The following is an 18,649-nucleotide window of genomic DNA, read 5'->3' on the forward strand; positions in this document are numbered from 1 at the left end:
CCCACACAGCTGTGTGACTCTGAGGGTTCCTGCTGAGGCACAAACACAGGATACCAGTTTCTGGCTGATCTTAGGTCGGTAACTCCACTCCTCGCCTGCCAAAGGAGCAAATACAAAACCCTGACCTCCTGGGTATGGATTAATTCAGATAGTGAGCACGTCACCTGGTGCAGTGTGTGCCTGAGACATGACAGATGTCACTAGCAGTGCTCCAATCGTCTACGATGTCCCAGCACAAGTTGTCTCAATGTCTGCTTGCAAACACCTGGAAGCATCACCTGTTCTGACTTCATTAGCCTGGGTTTGGTCTGCACATCCACTCCCAGTTACGCCTCCCAGCGTGCAGCCAGGATTAGAACTAGGGTCCCTCTCCCAGGGGGCATTTGGCCTAGGAGTGAAGATGCCCGTTGGGGTACCTGCATCCCACATCAGAGAGCCTGTGTTTGAATCCTGGCTCTAGCTCTGGCTCCTGATTGCAGCTTCCTGCTAATGCAAACCCTGGGAGGTGGCAATGACAGCTCAAGTAACTGGGCTTCTGCCACCCACTTGGGAGACCCGGATTAGGATCTCAGCTGCTGATTCTGGCCCCAGCCCAGTCTTGGCAGCTGCAGCCATTTGGGGAGTGGATAAAGAGATGGGAACATCTCTCCCTCTCTCCCTCTCTCCCTCTCTCCCTCTCTCTCTCCCTCCCTTCCTCCCTTCCTCCCTCTCTCCCTCTCTCGGAGTGAACCAACAGATGAGAACATATTCTCTCTCTCGGCATGTGCATATGTCTGTCTGTTTCTGTCTCTCAAATAATTTTTTAAAGAAAGCAATATGTCTCTGATCAGTCTTTCTCTCGAAGGAAACCTCCTAGGAAAGATTTAACACTGTCCTTGCTGCTTCTAAGATGGAAAAGCTGGCGAAGGCACAGGCCCATGGGAGCATTTGCTCGACCTCACTGAAGAGTTCCCTTGGCACCAGCTTGGCACCGCCATCGATCTCCACCCCCTCGTGTCTGCTCCACAATGCCTTTTATGCATCGAGTTCTACAGATCGCTTGTTAGGCAGGCCAGCTCGTCTGCTGGTCAGCAATCACTGGCTTGTTGCCAAGAGCGCCTGTGCAAGGTCAAACCTTCCTTTTCCTCTGGACAATCCTAAAATAGAGCCGTGTTCCCAGAGGGAATGTAACCAATGGACCGATGCTTGCATTTTACAACACACATGCCCCTCCCACACCATGCCCCATGGGGGTTAGACAGGAGCCCCATCTGGGAGGACAGCCAAGGGCTCTCAGGATCTGGAAACAGGACACTACGGAAGGGGCCTGGGTCACACAATCTTTGACCCGCCGCACTCAGAGGACCCTGCCTGTCTTCCAAGACTCCACACTACTGGCAAGGAAGGCAATACTGCCCCTGGTCAGCCTCAGGGCTCTCTGAGCAAAAGGCACCCAGGAACCTGGGATCACCGGCTTCCTTCCATTGGGTGAGGTCTTAAGGAAACTCCCTTATCTCTCTCCCAGGGAGAACTCGAATTTTATAATGGGCATCAGTTTGCACAATTACCAAGTTAGGTTAATACGACTGAACATCAAAAACTTCATGGAAAGTGGTGTTAAAAGATAGGCTTACAGGGCTGGTGCTGTGCTGTATTGGGTCCCTGTGCCCACATGGGAGACCTGAAAAAAGATCCAGGCTCCTGGCTGAAGCCTGACCCAGCTCCAGCCATTGTGGGAGTGAAGAGGATGGGAGATCTCTCCCCCCACCCCCTGCCGTAACTCTGCATTTTAAATAAATAAAAAATCTTAAAAAAAAACAGGTAAGTTTATTTTGGTGCAAAAACTCTGAAATTCATGCCTAATTTTTTTCATAATATTTATCTTCTTTTTAAAAGATTTACTTATTTTGAAAGAGTCACAAAGAGAGAGAGAGAGAGAGAGAGAGAGAGAGAGAGGAAGAGACAGATCTTTCATCTACTGGTTCACTCCCCATATGGCCACAATTGCCAGCACTAGGCCAGGCTGGAGCCAGGAGCTTCATCTGGGTCCCCCACGTGGGTGTTAGGGGCCCAAGCACTTGGGTCATCTTCCGCTGATCTTCCCAGGCCTTTAGCAGGAAGCTGGATCAGAAATGGAGCAGCTGGGACATGAAACAGCACCCATATGGGATGCCGGCACTGCAGAAGGCGACTTTACCAGATGTGCAACAAAGAAGCCCCCATAATATGCATTTTCCACGAACTTTTTGAACACATCTTATGCATGGATTTCAAAATTGCTGGCACCAAAATAAACCCTTCTTTTAGTTTCATTTTCCACAAACTCTTGAAATACCCTCACATCTTCTTTTCTTTTTCCCATTTCTTTCCTTTTACTTTCCAACGAAATATTTATTCCGACTTCACTTTTATAATGCATTGTAATTTTCAGATTACAATATTCATACACATTGTTCAAAAGATATTGGCCAGAGGAGCTAGCCAGGAAAAGCCCCAGAAAGGAACTTGACATCTCCATAATCCCTTCATCCAGCCATAGCCACGAGCAGCATTTTGATGAGCCTTCTTCCAGAATTGCTCTTATAAACATGCACACACACGCACATGCACATTTTTTCACACACTTGGCATTTTATTACACATGGCATTTTGTAACCTCTACTTTATATATTATGGACTAATTTTTTTAAAAGAAAATGTTGGCCTATCCTGCTTAGTCAGTGACAACGAGAATAAAAACAATTCTGAGCACTCTAATGTTTGAAAACTAAGGGCCCCATAGCTGAATTTAAAAGACAAGCATGATGACAAAGCCATGGCCCAGCTCCCCTGGGGCACACTGGATCAAAGATCCTAGGGACCCCAGAGAAGGACAGTTTCACTACACTTAGTCAGGAGACCCCACTCTTGCCCTTCACTCTACCACTCCCTGCTGAGTGGCCTTGGCCAAGTCATTGTGCCTTTTTAAACCTCAGTGCTCTCTCTCTCTCTCTCTAAGATTTATTTTATTTATTTGAAAGGCAGAGTTACAGAGAGAGGTAGAGACAAAGAGAGAGGTCTTCCATCTGCTGGTTCACTCCCCAGATGGCCGCCAATGGCTGGAGCTGCGCCAATCCAAAGCCAGGAGCCAGGAACTTCTTCCAGGTCTCCCACGTGGGTGCAGGGACCCAAGGACTTGGGCTATCTTCTACTGCTATCCCAGGGCATAGCAGAGAGGTGGATCGGAAGAGGAGCAGCTGGGACTAGAACCAGCGCCCATATGGGATGCTGGCACTTCAGGCCAGGGCTTTAACCTGCTGTGCCACAGCACCGGCCCCATAAACCTCAGTGATCTCACAGCTAGAGCGGACTGTGAGTAAAATCTCAACCTCATGCCAGTGTCAGAAGGGTTAAGGAGACCATGTGCTCCAAAGCCTGATTAGGAGACCTCCAGCAAGATGCCTGGTTGGCCCATCTCCACCTTGTAAAATTTCAGCCTAATCAGCCTTGGCCCGATGACCCAGGGCACCTTCTGCTACCCTCCAGAAAGAGCTGTTGAACCGAGGCACATGAGCAGAAACAAAACCCTGCAATGGTCATTGGTGATTTTATAGCAAAGAAAGGGAAGGGAGGGGGAAAGAAAGAAAGAGAAAGGGAAGGAGAGGGAGGGGAGGAGGAAGAAAAGGAAGGAAGGAAGGAAGGGAGGGAGGGAGGGAGGGATGGAGGGGAAACACCTTAAATACCCATCCACTAAGGAACAGAAACCAAGTCGTATGCATATGGCAGAATCCCACAGAGCTCTTAGAAATAAGCACCAATCGATAGGGGCTAACAAGAAAATCTCTTTGAGGTACATGACCAAGAGGGACAAAAAGAAGCTAAGAACTGGGACCTTACTGTTATTTATTTAAAGGAAGAATCAACCCCAAAAATCGCCAGGGCTCTGGGGAGGGAGGCTGAGGAATAATTCTGGGTTCCTTAACCTTTTTACATTAGCACCCCTTCCAAGGAGCCTTACAAGATATTTCTTTCCTAATCACTCTCCTGGTGCCATGAAATCCTAATTTACGTGCTGTGTGTATGTGTGTTTATGTACTGAGGCGATAAGCCACTGTAAGACCTAGGACATTCCCTACACCCAAGAACCAATCAACGTCCACCCTTTTAGGGTGATACCCCGCCCACCGAGGATGCCTGGTCTAATTCACGCATCACGTGTGTGGTTAAAAATTAATGATTTCTAAAAATTCACATCTGCACTCAGCCCAGCGTGAAGTCCTGTGGCGGCATCTCCTTTCCAAGGACTCTGTGTGGCCGGGGCCTGGGTGGGGTTCCCAGCAAAGGAAAACACAGACATTGGCCACACTGAAGTCTGGGTTTCTGTTTGTACTGAACAGCACGCATCGTCCTGTGGCTGCCGCCTTGTCCTGTGGCTGCCGCCTTATCTCAGATATTGTTTGGGGCGTGCCTGGTGTCTTCCATTCCCTGAGAGGCCACGTCCCAGTGATGACTCTGATTATCCTCACCAAGCTCAGGCAGGAACCTCCTGGTCTCCAGGTTTTTTGTTTGTTTTTGTTTTTGTTTTTGACAGGCAGACAGTGAGAGAGAGACAGAAAGCTCTTCTTTTGCCGTTGGTTCACCCTCCAATGGCCACCGCGGCCAGCGCACCACGCTGATCCGATGGCAGGAGCCAGGTACTTATCCTGGTCTCCCATGGGGTGCAGGGCCCAAGCACTTGGGCCATCCTCCACTGCACTCCCTGGCCACAGCAGAGAGCTGGCCTGGAAGAGGGGCAACCGGGACAGAATCCGGCGCCCCGACCGGGACTAGAACCCGGTGTGCCGGCGCCGCAAGGCGGAGGATTAGCCTAGTGAGCCGCGGCGCCGGCCCTGGTCTCCAGGTTTTCCTCCCCTTCTGCGTCTCACCTCTCCATACCCACCCAGTCTTCCCACTGCGGAGAGCCCTGGATCAGTCCTTGGACTTCTCTCTATCCGCCCCCCCTCACCTTCCCTAGGGGATCTCATCCAGCATGGGGTCTTGAATTTCTCTCTCCAGCCAATCCCTCTCCCTTGGACTTGAGTCATCTTCCCAGGGGTGAACCCAGGAAGCAGTTGAGATGCCTCACTGTATATTAGATACCAAGTCTTGATTCTGGCTCCTGCTCCTGATGTCAGATTCCATCTAATGCACATCCTGGGAGGTAGAGGTGTTGGCTCAAGTAACTGGGACCCTGCCACCCGCATGGGAAGTCTGGTTTGAGTTCCTGGTTCCTGACCTTGGCCCTGGCACAACCCCTTCACTACAGGCATTTGGGGAGTGAACCTCTCTCAGGATGGGCACTCTTTTTGTGTCTCTACCGCTCACCCAAATACATACAAATTTAACAACAACAAAAATGAGTCATCTTTCCAAATGCCAACTCAGTATCATTAATTGAACATACAAGAGCATTTCAAAAAGTTCACGGGAAATAAGATTACAAGGTAAGTTTAGAGGGGCTGACGTTGTGGCACAGTGGATTAAGGCACTGGCTGCAACGCCAACCATCCCCTATGGGTGCTGCTCCACTTCTGGTCCAACTCCCTGTTGATGCACCTGGAAAAGCAGTGAAAAGTGGCCCAAGTGCTTGGACACCTGCCCCTGCGCGGGAGACCCGGATGAAGCTCCTTACCCAGCACAAGGCTTGCAGACATTTGAAGAGTGGACCAGCAGATGGAAGAGCTCTCTTTGTCTCTCTCTCTCTCTCTCTGTAACTCTGCCTTTCAAATAAAAAAATAAATCTTAAAAAAAAAAAAAAAAGGTAAATTTGGGGAGGACTTTTGGCACTGAAGTTAGGTACTGCTTAGTACAGCTGCATCTCATATTGAAGTGCCTGGGTTCAAGTCCTGGCTCTGCTCTCCATTAAAATTTCATGCAAACGCATACCATGGGAGGCAACAGGTGATGGTTCAAGTACATGGGTCCCTGCTAGGCAGGTGAGTCTAGCCTGGCCCATGCCTAGCTGTCGTGGGCATTTGGGGACTGATCCAGAGGATGGAAGAATCAGTCTCTCAATCAATCTCTCTCCCTCCACATCCCTTCAAATAAACTAAATACATAAATAAGGTAAAACTCAAATAGATCCTAAAAGTTTGAAAGATGAGTTTATTTTGGTACAAAAAAATTGAAGCATATGCATAATTTTCCCATAATACCCATTTCCATGAGCTTTTTGAAGTTCTTTTGTATGTAGGAATTGCAAACTTAACCTGTCCAAAACAAACTAACAAACTCTTGATCTTCTCCCAAAATCCGCTCCTTCCAGTCTTTTTTTTTTTTTTTTTTTTTTTTTTTTTTTTTTTTTTGACAGGCAGAGTGGACAGTGAGAGAGACAGAGAGAAAGGTCTTCCTTTGCCGTTGGTTCACCCTCCAATGGCCATCACGGCCGGCGCGCTGCAGCAGGCGCACCGTGCTGATCCAATGGCAGGAACCAGGTACTTATCCTGGTCTCCCATGGGGTGCAGGGCCCAAGCACTTGAGCCATCCTCCACTGCACTCCCTGGCCACAGCAGAGAGCTGGCCTGGAAGAGGGGTAACTGGGACAGAATCCAGCGCCCCGACCAGGACTAGAACCCGGTGTGCCGGTGCCGCAAGGCGGAGGATTAGCCAGTGAGCCGCGGCGCCGGTTTCCTTCCAGTCTTTACCCTCTCACTTACTAGCAGATCTCTTCTCCCCGTGGCTGGAGCCGATAACCTTGGAACCAAGTTCAAGTTATCTCCCAAACCTTTCACAATTGCTCCATCACCAAATCTCACTGGTTTAACCTTCAAAGTACATACAAAGTTTAATGTGTCTACCATGTTGAAATCTACCATCCTGGTCAAAGCCAACGTCATCTCTCTCTTGTATTACTGCAATACCCACCTTACTCACATCCCTTCTATTTTTAGCTCCCTGCCTCCCAACCCGGCATCCCCCAAAATCCATTACAACAAAGGGCAGAGTGATCCTTGCTAACGTGAAGCTGGGTCACGTCACGACACAGCTCAATGGCTCCCCTGACACTCGGAGTAAACAGGTCCTAACCAGGGTCAGTCCTCACATGCCAGGCCCCTCCCACCCCTCAGTCCACTCACCTCTCTGCCTCATATCTTGCTCAGATGTCCTCACCTAATATGAGACTACCTCTGTCTACCTAATTTAAAGTCAGAGGCTTTATAAATCACCATGCAGGTCACTTAGCTTGTTTTGCCATCTCCAACTAACAGGCAAACTCTACAAAGGCAAGGATGTCCTTTGGCTTCCTTCACTATGGTTTCTCTCGCTGCACAGGCTGTGCACTGCACACACACATGCAGTAGACGTTCAATGCCTTGCATTCCATAAATGAACCCTATCCTTGTTAACAAGCCAGAAGGTTGCAACTGAGAAAGCAAGCCCCCTTTTCACTTGACCTCTCATGCCTGCCTGCTTTGCCACCTCAAGGGAAGTCTCTGGGCTTAAAAGCTTGCTCGCTCGCTCGCTCGCTCTCTCACATACACACACACACACACACATCCCAACACCACCACCAGAGATCCCTAAACAACTCACAAGCCAGCAGGCACTTGATGTGGGTGAGCCAGCAAACACTACTTGTGACCAACTGTTTGCTAAGCTCAGCAATTTGGGAAAAAAAAAAAAAAGAAATCCCAGGCACCATTTCTCCCTCTCTGCAGCTTCACCTGAGCCATGCAGAATGCATGACGGAGCCAGCCATGCATGTCAGCCAGTCATGGGACACCCTAAAACTTCCTTCACTCCTGAAGTCAGATCTTTTCCTCTTCTGGTTTGGAAGGAAACCAGAGGTGTTAAAACCGAACATCTTGACCGAATTTCCTCTCGGCAAGCTTCCTCTGGGCTTACTCACTCCAAAACATCAGCCCCTCCCACCAGACCCAGCCGGAGCCAGACTTCTCGGCAACTTGGTCCGATGCAGAACTCCAACAGTGAACCCGGAACCGAATTCCAAGCTGCACCATCGTTGACAGCTGGCTCCGTGCCCGTCACTAAGAATCATGGACAGCAGCTTCTCGAATCAGATCCTGTGGTAGCAAATGAGGAACACACGGCTTAGCAGGAAATCCCTGAACCATCTCAGAAAAGAGGAATCTACATGGTTTGAGTCATAGGCAAGTCCACCTGCAACTTTTACAAAACTACTTCTGACCTGGAAACTCTAAGATGTGAAGAAAGAAAGGGAGGGAAAGAAAATCTCTAAAAGGAACAAGGTCCAAGTGCATCAGGATTCATTTCCCATCTCCCCAAGTAAGAACAGACACATGGTTTTCATCTGCTACAAAAACCAGCCAGTCCCTGTGGGAGAGGGTGAAGCAGTGGAGAGCACTGGTCCCAAGCCGTGCTGAACCCTCTGGCTGGCTGTGTGTCCTCAGCCAAGTGCCTTACCCTCTGGGAGCCTTAAGTCTTTATCTGAGAAACAGAATCCATCTTCCTAGGCTGTAGCGAAGGTTCTAGAACTCTCACGAGAAAGCCCTCTGTGACTGCTGACAGAGGACTGAACAAATGAAGTTGCTGTTGCATGCTCAGCACAACTGAACGTTCAGGAAGCTGCAAGGGGTGCCGTGAGCAGGGACGGATGGGGAGAAATCAGAGACGATGATTGCCCTGCTTTCAGGAGTCTTCCATCCAGGCTGGGAAAACCACAGACACAGAACCCCAGAAGACATATTTAGCATTCACAGACAACAGGGAGAGAGAAGCAGACACCTCCATCTGTTAACTTCTCCTGCTGTCCCACTGTGGGTCTGCTTGTTTGGATTCTTTATGGTTTTTTTCAAAGATTTATTTATTATTTTGAAAGCCAGAGTTACAGAGAGGCAAAGGCAGAGGCAGAGAGAGAGAGAGAAAGGTCTTCCATCTCCTGGTTCACTCCCCAAATGGCCACAACGGTCGGAGCTGCATCAATCCAAAGCCAGGAGCCAGGAGCTGCTTCCAGGTCTCCCACGTAGGTGCAGGGACCCAAGGACTTGGGCCATCTTCCACTGCTTTCCCAGGCCATAGCAGAGAGCTGGATCAGAAGTCGAGCAGCTGGGACTCAAACCGACGCCCATGTGGGATGCTGGCACTGAGGGTGGTGGCTTTACCCACTGTGCCACAGCGCAGGCTCCCAGCTTGGCTTGCTTGGGTTCTAATACCTGCCTAAGTATCCATCAATCTGACTCCTTCCAGGATGGCAAAAGGCCTCAAAGCTGTCTGTGAACCAAGTCTCTCAAGTCCAAGCCACATGGGATACACAATATCAGTGCCCATGATTTGTGTCCTTGGGTCCTGCCATGGTCGACTGCTGCCAACCGCCTCCTCTGAAACTTCCTGCACCTTCCCCAGGACGACTCACGCAACACTCAAGGTTCTTGGCCGCCTCCAGGCAGGCACTGCACAGAATACTCTCTCCTATGTCCCACTGCCAGCTGAAGGAGGAGGAAAGGAGAATTCAAGTGCAGCAATTAGCAAACGGAGAAAAGAGGAAGCAGAGAAAAAAAAAAAAACAGAAAGGGAGAAAATCAAAGGGAAAATGAGGAACAACAGTAACTAGGGTTTGACTTCTGACTTTCCAGCTTCTGAAAGACCGAAACTCACGTTCTATGGTTGGTGCCTCTTGCAACATTCTGCAGGGCTGAGTAAGCAAGGAAGGGGCTTGATGCCCGTTGAGGGAATGAACAAACCAAGGGTTGGCAAAATCTCACAGGTGGAATCAGAGGTAGGACAATGCACCTGTTTTCTCGTTTCACAAGTGTGTTTTCTGCTGTGAGTAACGCAGGAGGCAGAACTGGAGACAGAAAAAGTAGTGGGTGGTGCTATTCCCAACAGTCAAAATGTGGAAATGAGGAGCCGGCATTGTGGCAGGTTAAGCTACTGCCTGCAGCACCGGCATCCCGTGTGGGTGCCGGTTCAAGTCCGGCTGCTCCACTTCCAATCCAGCTCTCTCTTTGCTAATGTGTCTGGGAAAGCAGCAAAAGATGGCCCAAGTGCTTGGGCCTCTGCATCCACATGGGAGACTTACAGGAAACTCCTGGATCCTGGCTTTGGCCTGGCCCAGCCCTGGCTGTTGCATCCATTGGGGAGTGAACCAGTGGATGGAAGAGTGTGCTCTCTCTCTCTCTCTCTCTCTCCATATTTTCTCTTTGTAACTCTGCTTTTTAAATAAATAAAATAATAAATCTTAAATTAAAATTAAAAAAATACAAACAAAGAATACCCAAAAGTTAGCCATTAATATTATGAATCCAACTATAAAGAACTCAGGATTCAGACAAGGAAACTATCACAACCAGAATTCAATTTAAGCTAGAACCCCTGACTCCCAAAAAAATGTTGAAATGATCTGCACATCCATCAAGTGACAGAAGGTACACAAGGACGGCCTGTCCACACTATGGGCTACGTGTTAGTCTACTTTCCATTTCCTTAACTAAAATATCCAAGGGGAACGTCTTGGGAAAGAAAGGGTTGGGAGGCTACAGTTCAGGACTGGGCAGCACTTGATTCTGGCATGCTTGTCACAGCAGGTGTGCAGGGTGAGCCGGGAGGGTGAGAACCTAGGCTGAACCTGAACTCAAAATAACCAACCTCCAAGGGCACAGCGCCAAGGAACTAAAGGCCATCCTTAGAACAAGTTCCCACCCTCGATCCATCACCTGTTAGGCTTCAACATTCCTGTATGAGTTTTGGGGAGACAGGTCCTGCGGTACCCACAACAGGGCAGCACTTGGTCACGGGACGGGACGGGCACTGATACACGTTGCAGTGTGGAAGAGCCTCGAAGGCAAAAACCACACAAATGGCTACATACTCTGATTCCACTTCTAGGAAAGGCCTTGAATAGGCAAACCAGAGACAGGAAACAGATGTGCAGTTGCCAGAGGCTGGGGGTCAGCAGAGGGGAGGGGAGAACGGGGAAAGACTGCTCAGTGGGTATGGGGCTTCTTCTCAGGGTGACGAACATGCTGTAGAACTAGAGAGTAGTGATAATTATACAATGAGTGCACTAAATGTTACTGAGTGGTATACTGTATTTTTAAAAGTTTATTATTTATTTTATTTGAAATACAGAGTGACAGAAAAAAAGGGACACACACAGAGAAAGAGAGAGAGAGGTTTTCCATCTGCTGGTTTACTGCCCAAATGCCAGCAACAGCTGGTGCCAGGCCAGGCCAGAGCCAGGATCCAGGAGCTCCATCTGGGTCTCCCATATGGGTGGGAGGAGCCCAGGCACTTGAGCCATCACCTGCTGTCTCCAAGGCCTATTAGCAAGAAGATGAATCAGAAGCACAGAGTAGCCAGGACCTAAAGCAGCATTCCAATGCGAGATGCAGGTGTGCCCTGCGACAGCTTGACCTTCTATGCCACGCCTTGTACTTGACTTGTACAGTTTAAAAGTGAGTTTTTAGGGGCTAGTGCTATGGCATAGTAGGCTAAGCCTCGGCCTGAGGTGCCAGCATCCCATACTGGCACTGGTTCGTGTCCCAGCTAGTCGTCTTCCAATCTGGCTCCCTGCTATGGCCTGAGAAAGCAGTAGAAGATGGTACAAGTGCCTGGGGCCCTACACCCATGTGGGAGACCTGGAAGAGGCTCCTGGCTTTGGATCAGCCCAGCTCCAGCCATTGGAGCCATTTGGGGAGTGAACCAGCTGATGGACGACCTCTCTTTGATCTCCCTCTCTCTCTAACTCTGCCTCTAAAATAAATAAATCTTTTTTAAAAAAGTGATTTTTAAACAATTTTTGAAAAATCAGGGTCGGGGGCATGGATGGAGAGAAAAATGAAACCTAGAGCAGGAGGAGGCATGGGGGTCCTGAAGTTCCCAATATCAGGGACCTGGCAGATCTGAGGCACACAAGGAGGGGAGATGCTGCTCCCCTCACTCGGAGCAGGTAGCAGCACCTGGGGCTCACCCTTAACCGGGGGCCACCGACGAAGCAAGAACCACCAGCGGCATGGCGGGAAGGACAATGTACAGCAGGCACAAGGCATGGAAGTTGGCAAAGGAAGCCAGAGAGATGGGGCTGACACCCGCATAGAACACGGGTGGATCCCACTGCGATGTGCCAAGCAGCTACTCCCCTTTTACAGGGACTCAATCATTCATCCCCCAGCTCCAGGCCAGGCACTGTGACTCGGGCATTAGGGGCACTGCAGTGACGAACTTGACCCTCTGGTGGGGGTGGGGGGAGAAGTGGGTAACAACGTGCAATCACTGGCTGCTCTGACTTAGCTTAATATAATCTGAGGCACAGCCCACCCAGCATAAACAACAACTCATAATGCAACCTTTCTTCTCCAATTTTTTTTTTTTTGACAGGCAGAGTGGACAGTGAGAGAGAGAGACAGAGAGAAAGGTCTTCCTTTGCCGTTGGTTCACTCTCCAATGGCCGCCGTGGCTGGTGCGCTGCGGCCGGCGCACCGCGCTGATCCGAAGGCAGGAGCCAGGTGCTTCTCCTGGTCTCCCATGGGGTGCAGGGCCCAAGCACTTGGGCCATCCTCCACTGCACTCCCGGGCCACAGCAGAGAGCTGGCCTGGAAGAGGGGCAACCGGGACAGAATCTGGCGCCCTGACCGGGACTAGAACCCGGCACCGCAAGGTGGAGGATTAGCCTAGTGAGCCACGGTGCCGGCCTCTTCTCCAATTTTTAACACAAGTTAATTGCATTTGGTGACTGGGTAGGGATTCAAAGAGTGCATGGGACCGGGTCTGCGGAGCCAAGAATAAGGCATCTCACAGGGAGAGTGCTAAAAACAAGAGATTTAATTAAAAACTGGAGTTAGGCCCAGAGGGAGGTAATCTGACCTCAGACTATATCCAAAGCTGCATGCCAGGGCGGACGTTGTGGTGCACTGGTTTAAGCCAGCACTTGCGACACCCACAGCCCGTATCAGAGTGCTGGTTTCAGTCCTGGCTACTGTGTACTTCTGACCCAGCTTCCTGCTAATCCACCTGCAAGGCAGCAAATGATGCTCAAGTACTTGGGTTACCGCCATCCTGTGGAAGACTTGGATGAAGTGCCTGGCTCCTGGTGTTGGTCTGGGCTTAAGAAAGATCTCTCCGGCCAGCGCCGCAGCTCACTAGGCTAATCCTCCGCCTTGCGGCGCCGGCACACTGGGTTCTAGTCCTGGTCAGGGTGCCAGATTCTGTCCCGGTTGCCCCTCTTCCAGGCCAGCTCTCTGCTGTGGCCCAGGAGTGAGTGGAGGATGGCCCAAGTGCTTGGGCCCTGCACCCCATGGGAGACCAGGAGAAGCACCTGGCTCCTGCCATCGGATCAGCGCGGTGCACCGGCCGCGTTGGCCATTGGAGGGTAAACCACCGGCAAAAGGAAGACCTTTCTCTCTGTCTCTCTCTCTCACTGTCCACTCTGCCTGTCAAAAAAATAAAAATAAAAAAATAAAAAAAAAAGTGGAGCAATGCATTATTTAAAAAAAAAAAAAAAAGATCTCTCTGTCTTTCCTTCAGTTTAACTTGCTATGCCACAACGCCCCAGGTTTCCTTTCACAGAAGGATACCAGGGCCCATTCCTAACAACTGCTTTTTCAGTTACCACTTTAAGGACCTCATTTTGGTATAAGTGTTTGATGCAACAGTTCATAGGCCCATATCCCATATCATACTAACTGGATTTGAGTTCTGGCTCCTCTCCTAAATCCAGCTTCCTGCTAACATGCACCCTGAGAGGCACAGATGATGGCTCATGTACTTGGGTCCCTGCTACCCACATGGGAGAGCTGCACTAAATTCCTGGTTCCTGCCTTTGGCCTGGTCCAGCACTGGCTGTTGTGGACATTTGGGGAGTGAGCCAGCAGATGGACACATACACACACACAAACTCTCTTTCTCCCCCCCACAAATTTTTAAAGAACAAACACAGTCACCCTTTGTGATCCTGGGGGTTAGGATTTCTACATGTGGGAGGTGGACACAACCTGTGCCCAGTACAGGCCCTGATACTCCCATCACCCTCCCCAGCCCCCTGGGGCCCTCACATTGCGGGGTGTAGCTCCATGATCACTTGCTTGGCTCTCCACAGATGCCAAGCCCTCTGACCACAGGGACCCCCAAGTCCGCTCCATTCAGGTTAGTTCTCAGCTGCATCCACAGGGCCCAAGAGGGTCCATCCCTGGGTCCCCAGAGGGCCTCAAGAGAAGGCTGTAGGGAAGGAACCCACGAGGCTGACAGAGCTCTCGCTCCAAACGCTGAAAGCTGTCTGGGCCAAGAGTTTCAACAGCTTTTAGAATCATCTGAGCAAAGGACAAAGAGGTTTAAGGAAGAGGCCGCAGAAGTGACTTCAAAGGGGCCAGTGGAGAAAAGACAACCACAGCAGAAAGGAGGGGAGGGGGGCGCTGAGCCAGGGCCTCCTGGGAGAGTCAGGACAGCTGGAGCCACAGGCACCAGACACCCATCCCCCCGTCCCCGACACACGGCCTCTCCTAACAGCCCCGTGTTCCTGTTCGCCAGCAGCTCACCCAGGAACTTCAGTTCATGCTCACGCCCTGCAAGGCTGAAGAATGGGTGTCACCACCCCTTCTGACAGATAAAGAAACTGAAGGCCAGAGATTTTAAATGAATTTTGCAAAGTCAAAGGACCAAGAATTGTAGGTAGAGGGGGTAGGCGTTCCTACAGTGGAACCCACAGTCCTCAGCCACGCCCGTTGAGAAGCCCAGACGAGAAGCAGGGACCTCCTGAGCAATGCCTGCTCCTCTTCCACCTTCTACTCCCGAGTGTTGGGCCTGGGCTGCCCTAGGATCTGGGGATCTTTCTTTAGTGTTCAGTGCCCTGAGCTGACCTGGATACACCCCTTCCAACCTTGGCCTTCTATGACCCCAAGCTTAACCTCAGAACCAAGTCTTTCATGCCCTTTCAAGGAAAGCTTGGTTCAGTCATGAGCCAAAATAAGACAGGACGTGTCCAGTTCTGTAAGGCGAGTCTTGGTTTATCCTTTTCATCCATCTATCTATCTTCCATCCACCCATCGTCTCCATCCATCCATCCATCTGTCCATCCATCATCCACTTACCTATCTATCATCCATCCATCCTTCCATCATCCAGCCAGCCAACCAACCAACCAACCATTCCATCCATCCATCCAATTCTTTTTTTTTTTTTTTTTTTGACAGGCAGAGTGGATAGTGAGAGACAGAGAGAAAGGTCTTCCTTTTTGCCGTTGGTTCACCCTCCAATGGCTGCCACGGCGCACCGCACTGATCCGAAGCCAGGAGCCAGGTGCTTCTCCTGGTCTCCCATGGGGTGCAGGGCCCAAGCACTTGGGCCATCCTCCACTGCACTCCTGGGCCACAGCAGAGAGCTGACCTGGAAGAGGGGCAACCCAGAAAGAATCCGGCGACCTGACCGGGACTAGAATCCGGTGTGCCGGCGCCGCTAGGTGGAGGATTAGCCTAGTGAGCCGCAGCACCGGCCATAACCATCCAATTCTTATTGGGTCAGATTCATGGATATTAAGCCCCATGCCAGGCCAGAGCAGTCATGAAGGTTTATGAATTGCCTGTCCTGGCCCTGAATAGGGGAAACAGTCAGAAAAACAAGCCACTGCAGCCCAAGCCACAGATGCTATTACAGTAGGAGGTCCTGCAAAAGCCAGAGGAAGAAATGACACTGCCTGGGGAGACAGCAAAGACCACAAAGAGGAAAGTGCACTTGGGTTGGTTCTTGGTGAGGATTATCACTTCCTAGGCAGCGGTGAGAGGAAAGGACCCAGACAAAGGCAGCAGCTTTGCAAAGGCACAGGTGTCCAGGGGCTTCTCTCTCCCCACAAAAGGGAGAGTTAGGAGGCTGGAGAAAGGGAGAGAGGCAAGGTGCAGTCTGTACAGAGCCCATGTGTATACAGAGCTAGACAAGGAGGCCTGGACACTTTGGGCCATGGGGAGCTAATGGAGACTTAAAGCAGAGATGACTCTATTGTTCCCAGGTTTGAAGAAGACACCACTGATGGCCATGTGCTGCCTGGGGTCCCTGGCTCAATGTTCAGGCAGGAGTTATTACAGAAGGACCAGGTTAGCAGAACTTGTCTACTCCTAGGGGTGTGAGACCACTGCCTTGCAGCCTTCTCACAGCTCCCAAAGCATGGCTGCTGCTCTTCGTCCCTCTACAAACCATAGAAAGCCAAGTGCAGGTGACTGTGACTGTCAATCATATCAGCCGCCCGTCTGCACAGCAACCCTTCCCAACTTGGCCGCTTCTCACAACAGCCCTCATTTGCAAGAGACTTGCAGCTGGAGCTAAATATACATAGACGTAGTCTTGATGAATCATAATTTACACCTTGCACTGCTTCTCAGAGAAGTAATTTCCCCACAACTAATAATAAAGCCCCCCAACCACTCGTGGCCAGTGGTTTGGAAACAAAACAGCATGGCCTTGCTGGGGGTTGCAGAGGAAGGCCAGTGTTCAGCACCGCTTCATGCGGGGTTTGCAACCTGGTCCCCAGTGACTGCTGCAGGGTGTGCCCCAAGGGCCACAGCACAGTCCCCTGGGTGTGGAGGATCAGCAGGAAGAGCAGCTGCCCATGTCCAGGCCCCTGACACCAGCCCCAGAGGACACCAGGACTGGGAGGTGGCAGATTTCAGGAAAGCTCAGTTCCCCTGCCTCCAGCTCAGGCTCCAGCATCACTGGCTTCCTGTGCTGCCACACCTGGTCCTAGGGTCCACGTGGAGCGCCTGGCAAGGCCCTAGCCAAGCTCCATTTCCGACCCCTCCCCTGTGCACACTCCACCCAGAGGACGCTCCCTGCTGAGAAGTCTGGCTTCCTTCCCACTCCGGCTCTTTAGCAGGGGTGAGGCAGAGGGAATCCACCTGAAACCCTAAGCCCTCCCAGGACCCGCGATGCCACACCCAGCACAGGGCCTATGTCACAGCTCCAACCCCAGTCCCCAGTCTCAGGGACCCCACACTCCTCATTAGCATGTGTTTTCATAGGAAGACCTCTGCCCTCATCCCTGGGTGGGCTGTCACGAGCCCAGAGTGGGAATGGAGGGAAGTAGGGAAAAGAAGAGCAGTTAGTCCTGCAGGTGCCACCTTGAAGGATGAGATGACAGAGCCAGGGCAGACAGAGGTTGGGACTCACAGTGCTCCAGTGACTGGCACTGGCTGGCTGGAAAGAGGACTAGCCTCCCCTTTGCCACGTCACAAGACATGTGAACTTGAACATATCCATAGATGCTTCGGTTCCAAAGGAGGTGAGCACTTTTCCTCAATTCAAGCAATAACGTACTCATGGCCAGGGAGTTGCTTCAGGGGTCCCAGGATGGGATCTGCTGCAGAAAGCACTGTTTCCAGGCCGCTTTACCTGTCACCTGCCTGAGGACTCCCTTAATTACCATCCAGTTTTAACTTTCTGATCTTGGTCACATTGTATCACAGCCAGGGACAGTCTAGGGGAAGGGAGGAGACTGAGACTGGGAAAAGGGGCTTCTGGCTTAAGTCTGTGTAGTTCAAGCACACTGGGAGAAACCTGAAGAATCACGCAAAGGCCCTGGCTTCCTTGGGCAAGCGTTATCTTAAAGGATGACGCCAAAACCAGACCAAAGGGGATGTGGAAGAATAAAGATTGCCAGGGGCCAAAAGCCAGAAAGACCTCAGGCACGTTGCTTACCCTGCCAATGACTTGATCCAGTAGGCCCACACCATGCAGCCTTCATCAAAACCCAAAAGGACTGAGCTGAGAGAGGTGATGAACAGCTAGACACACGGACATTCCTAGAAGTGGCTGGAGAGGGTGTGGATGCTCTGGGCCTCTTCCCACATAACCTAGGTCCTAGGCATCTTTTCATCTGTATCCTCTTTGGCATTCTTGCTAAGCCAATCACTGGCAGTAAAGTGTTTGCCTAAGCTCCATGAGCCACTCCAGCAAATTACTCTCAATGCAAGAAGAGGGCTGTGGGAACCCCAGCTCATAGCCAGGTCTTCCAAAGCACAGATCATAACTTGCGCTTAATGATTTGCATTGGAAGTGGAGGCAGCCATGTAGGACTGGGCCCTCAATCCGTGAGATGCAACAGCACCCCCCTGGACAGAAAGTGTCTGAACTGAACTGAATGGGGCAGGCACTAGGGCACAATGGTTTAAGACTTGTAACGGCCGGCGCCGCGGCTCACTCCTGCAGCGCTGGAACCCCAGGTTCTAGTCCCGGTTAGGACGCCGGATTCTGTCCCAGTTGCCCCTCTTCCAGGCCAGCTCTCTGCTGTGGCCCGGGAAGGCAGTGGAGGATGGCCCAAGTGCTTGGGCCCTGCACCCCATGGGAGACCAAGAGGAAGCACCTGGCTCCTGGCTTCGGATTGGCGCAGCTCTGGTCATTGTGGCCATTTGGAGAGTGAACCAATGGAAGGAGGACCTTTCTCTCTGTCTCTCTCTCTCTCTCACTGTCTGTAAACTCTACCTTTCAAATAAATAATTTTTTAAAAAAAAGTACAGGAGAAATGGGGTATTTTCCCTTATATCCTCAGAAAGTTAATCTGGTTGAACAAGAAAAGAAAGGGAACAATATCAAAAAGATGAACAACCCAGGTCAAAACAGGCTAAGAATCCGGACATGTCTCCAAATAAGATAAATGTAAGCACACGAAAAGACGCTCAACACGATTAACCGCCAGGGAAGTGACTCAGAATCACAACGAGATATTTCAAACCCGTCAGCATAGCTATAATCAACA

General features: G+C 50.8%; 1 protein-coding gene and 1 long non-coding RNA gene across 3 annotated transcripts in view; both read right to left on the reverse strand.

The window, feature by feature from the left end:
- Positions 1-18,649, reverse strand: part of GAS7 (growth arrest specific 7) — a 248,566-nt gene that overhangs the window by 211,277 nt on the left and 18,640 nt on the right. The gene's annotated exons all lie outside the window — the stretch shown is intronic.
- The window catches only part of LOC138846210 (uncharacterized), a 37,158-nt gene that overhangs the window by 586 nt on the left and 17,923 nt on the right, over positions 1-18,649 (reverse strand). The window contains exon 1 of the long non-coding RNA XR_011383665.1: positions 1-18,649. This exon is cut by the window's right edge and continues 17,923 nt beyond it. This is a non-coding gene — a long non-coding RNA (uncharacterized lncRNA).

Source organism: Oryctolagus cuniculus, chromosome 17 (genome assembly GCF_964237555.1).
Source record: "Oryctolagus cuniculus chromosome 17, mOryCun1.1, whole genome shotgun sequence".
NCBI lineage: Eukaryota > Metazoa > Chordata > Mammalia > Lagomorpha > Leporidae > Oryctolagus > Oryctolagus cuniculus.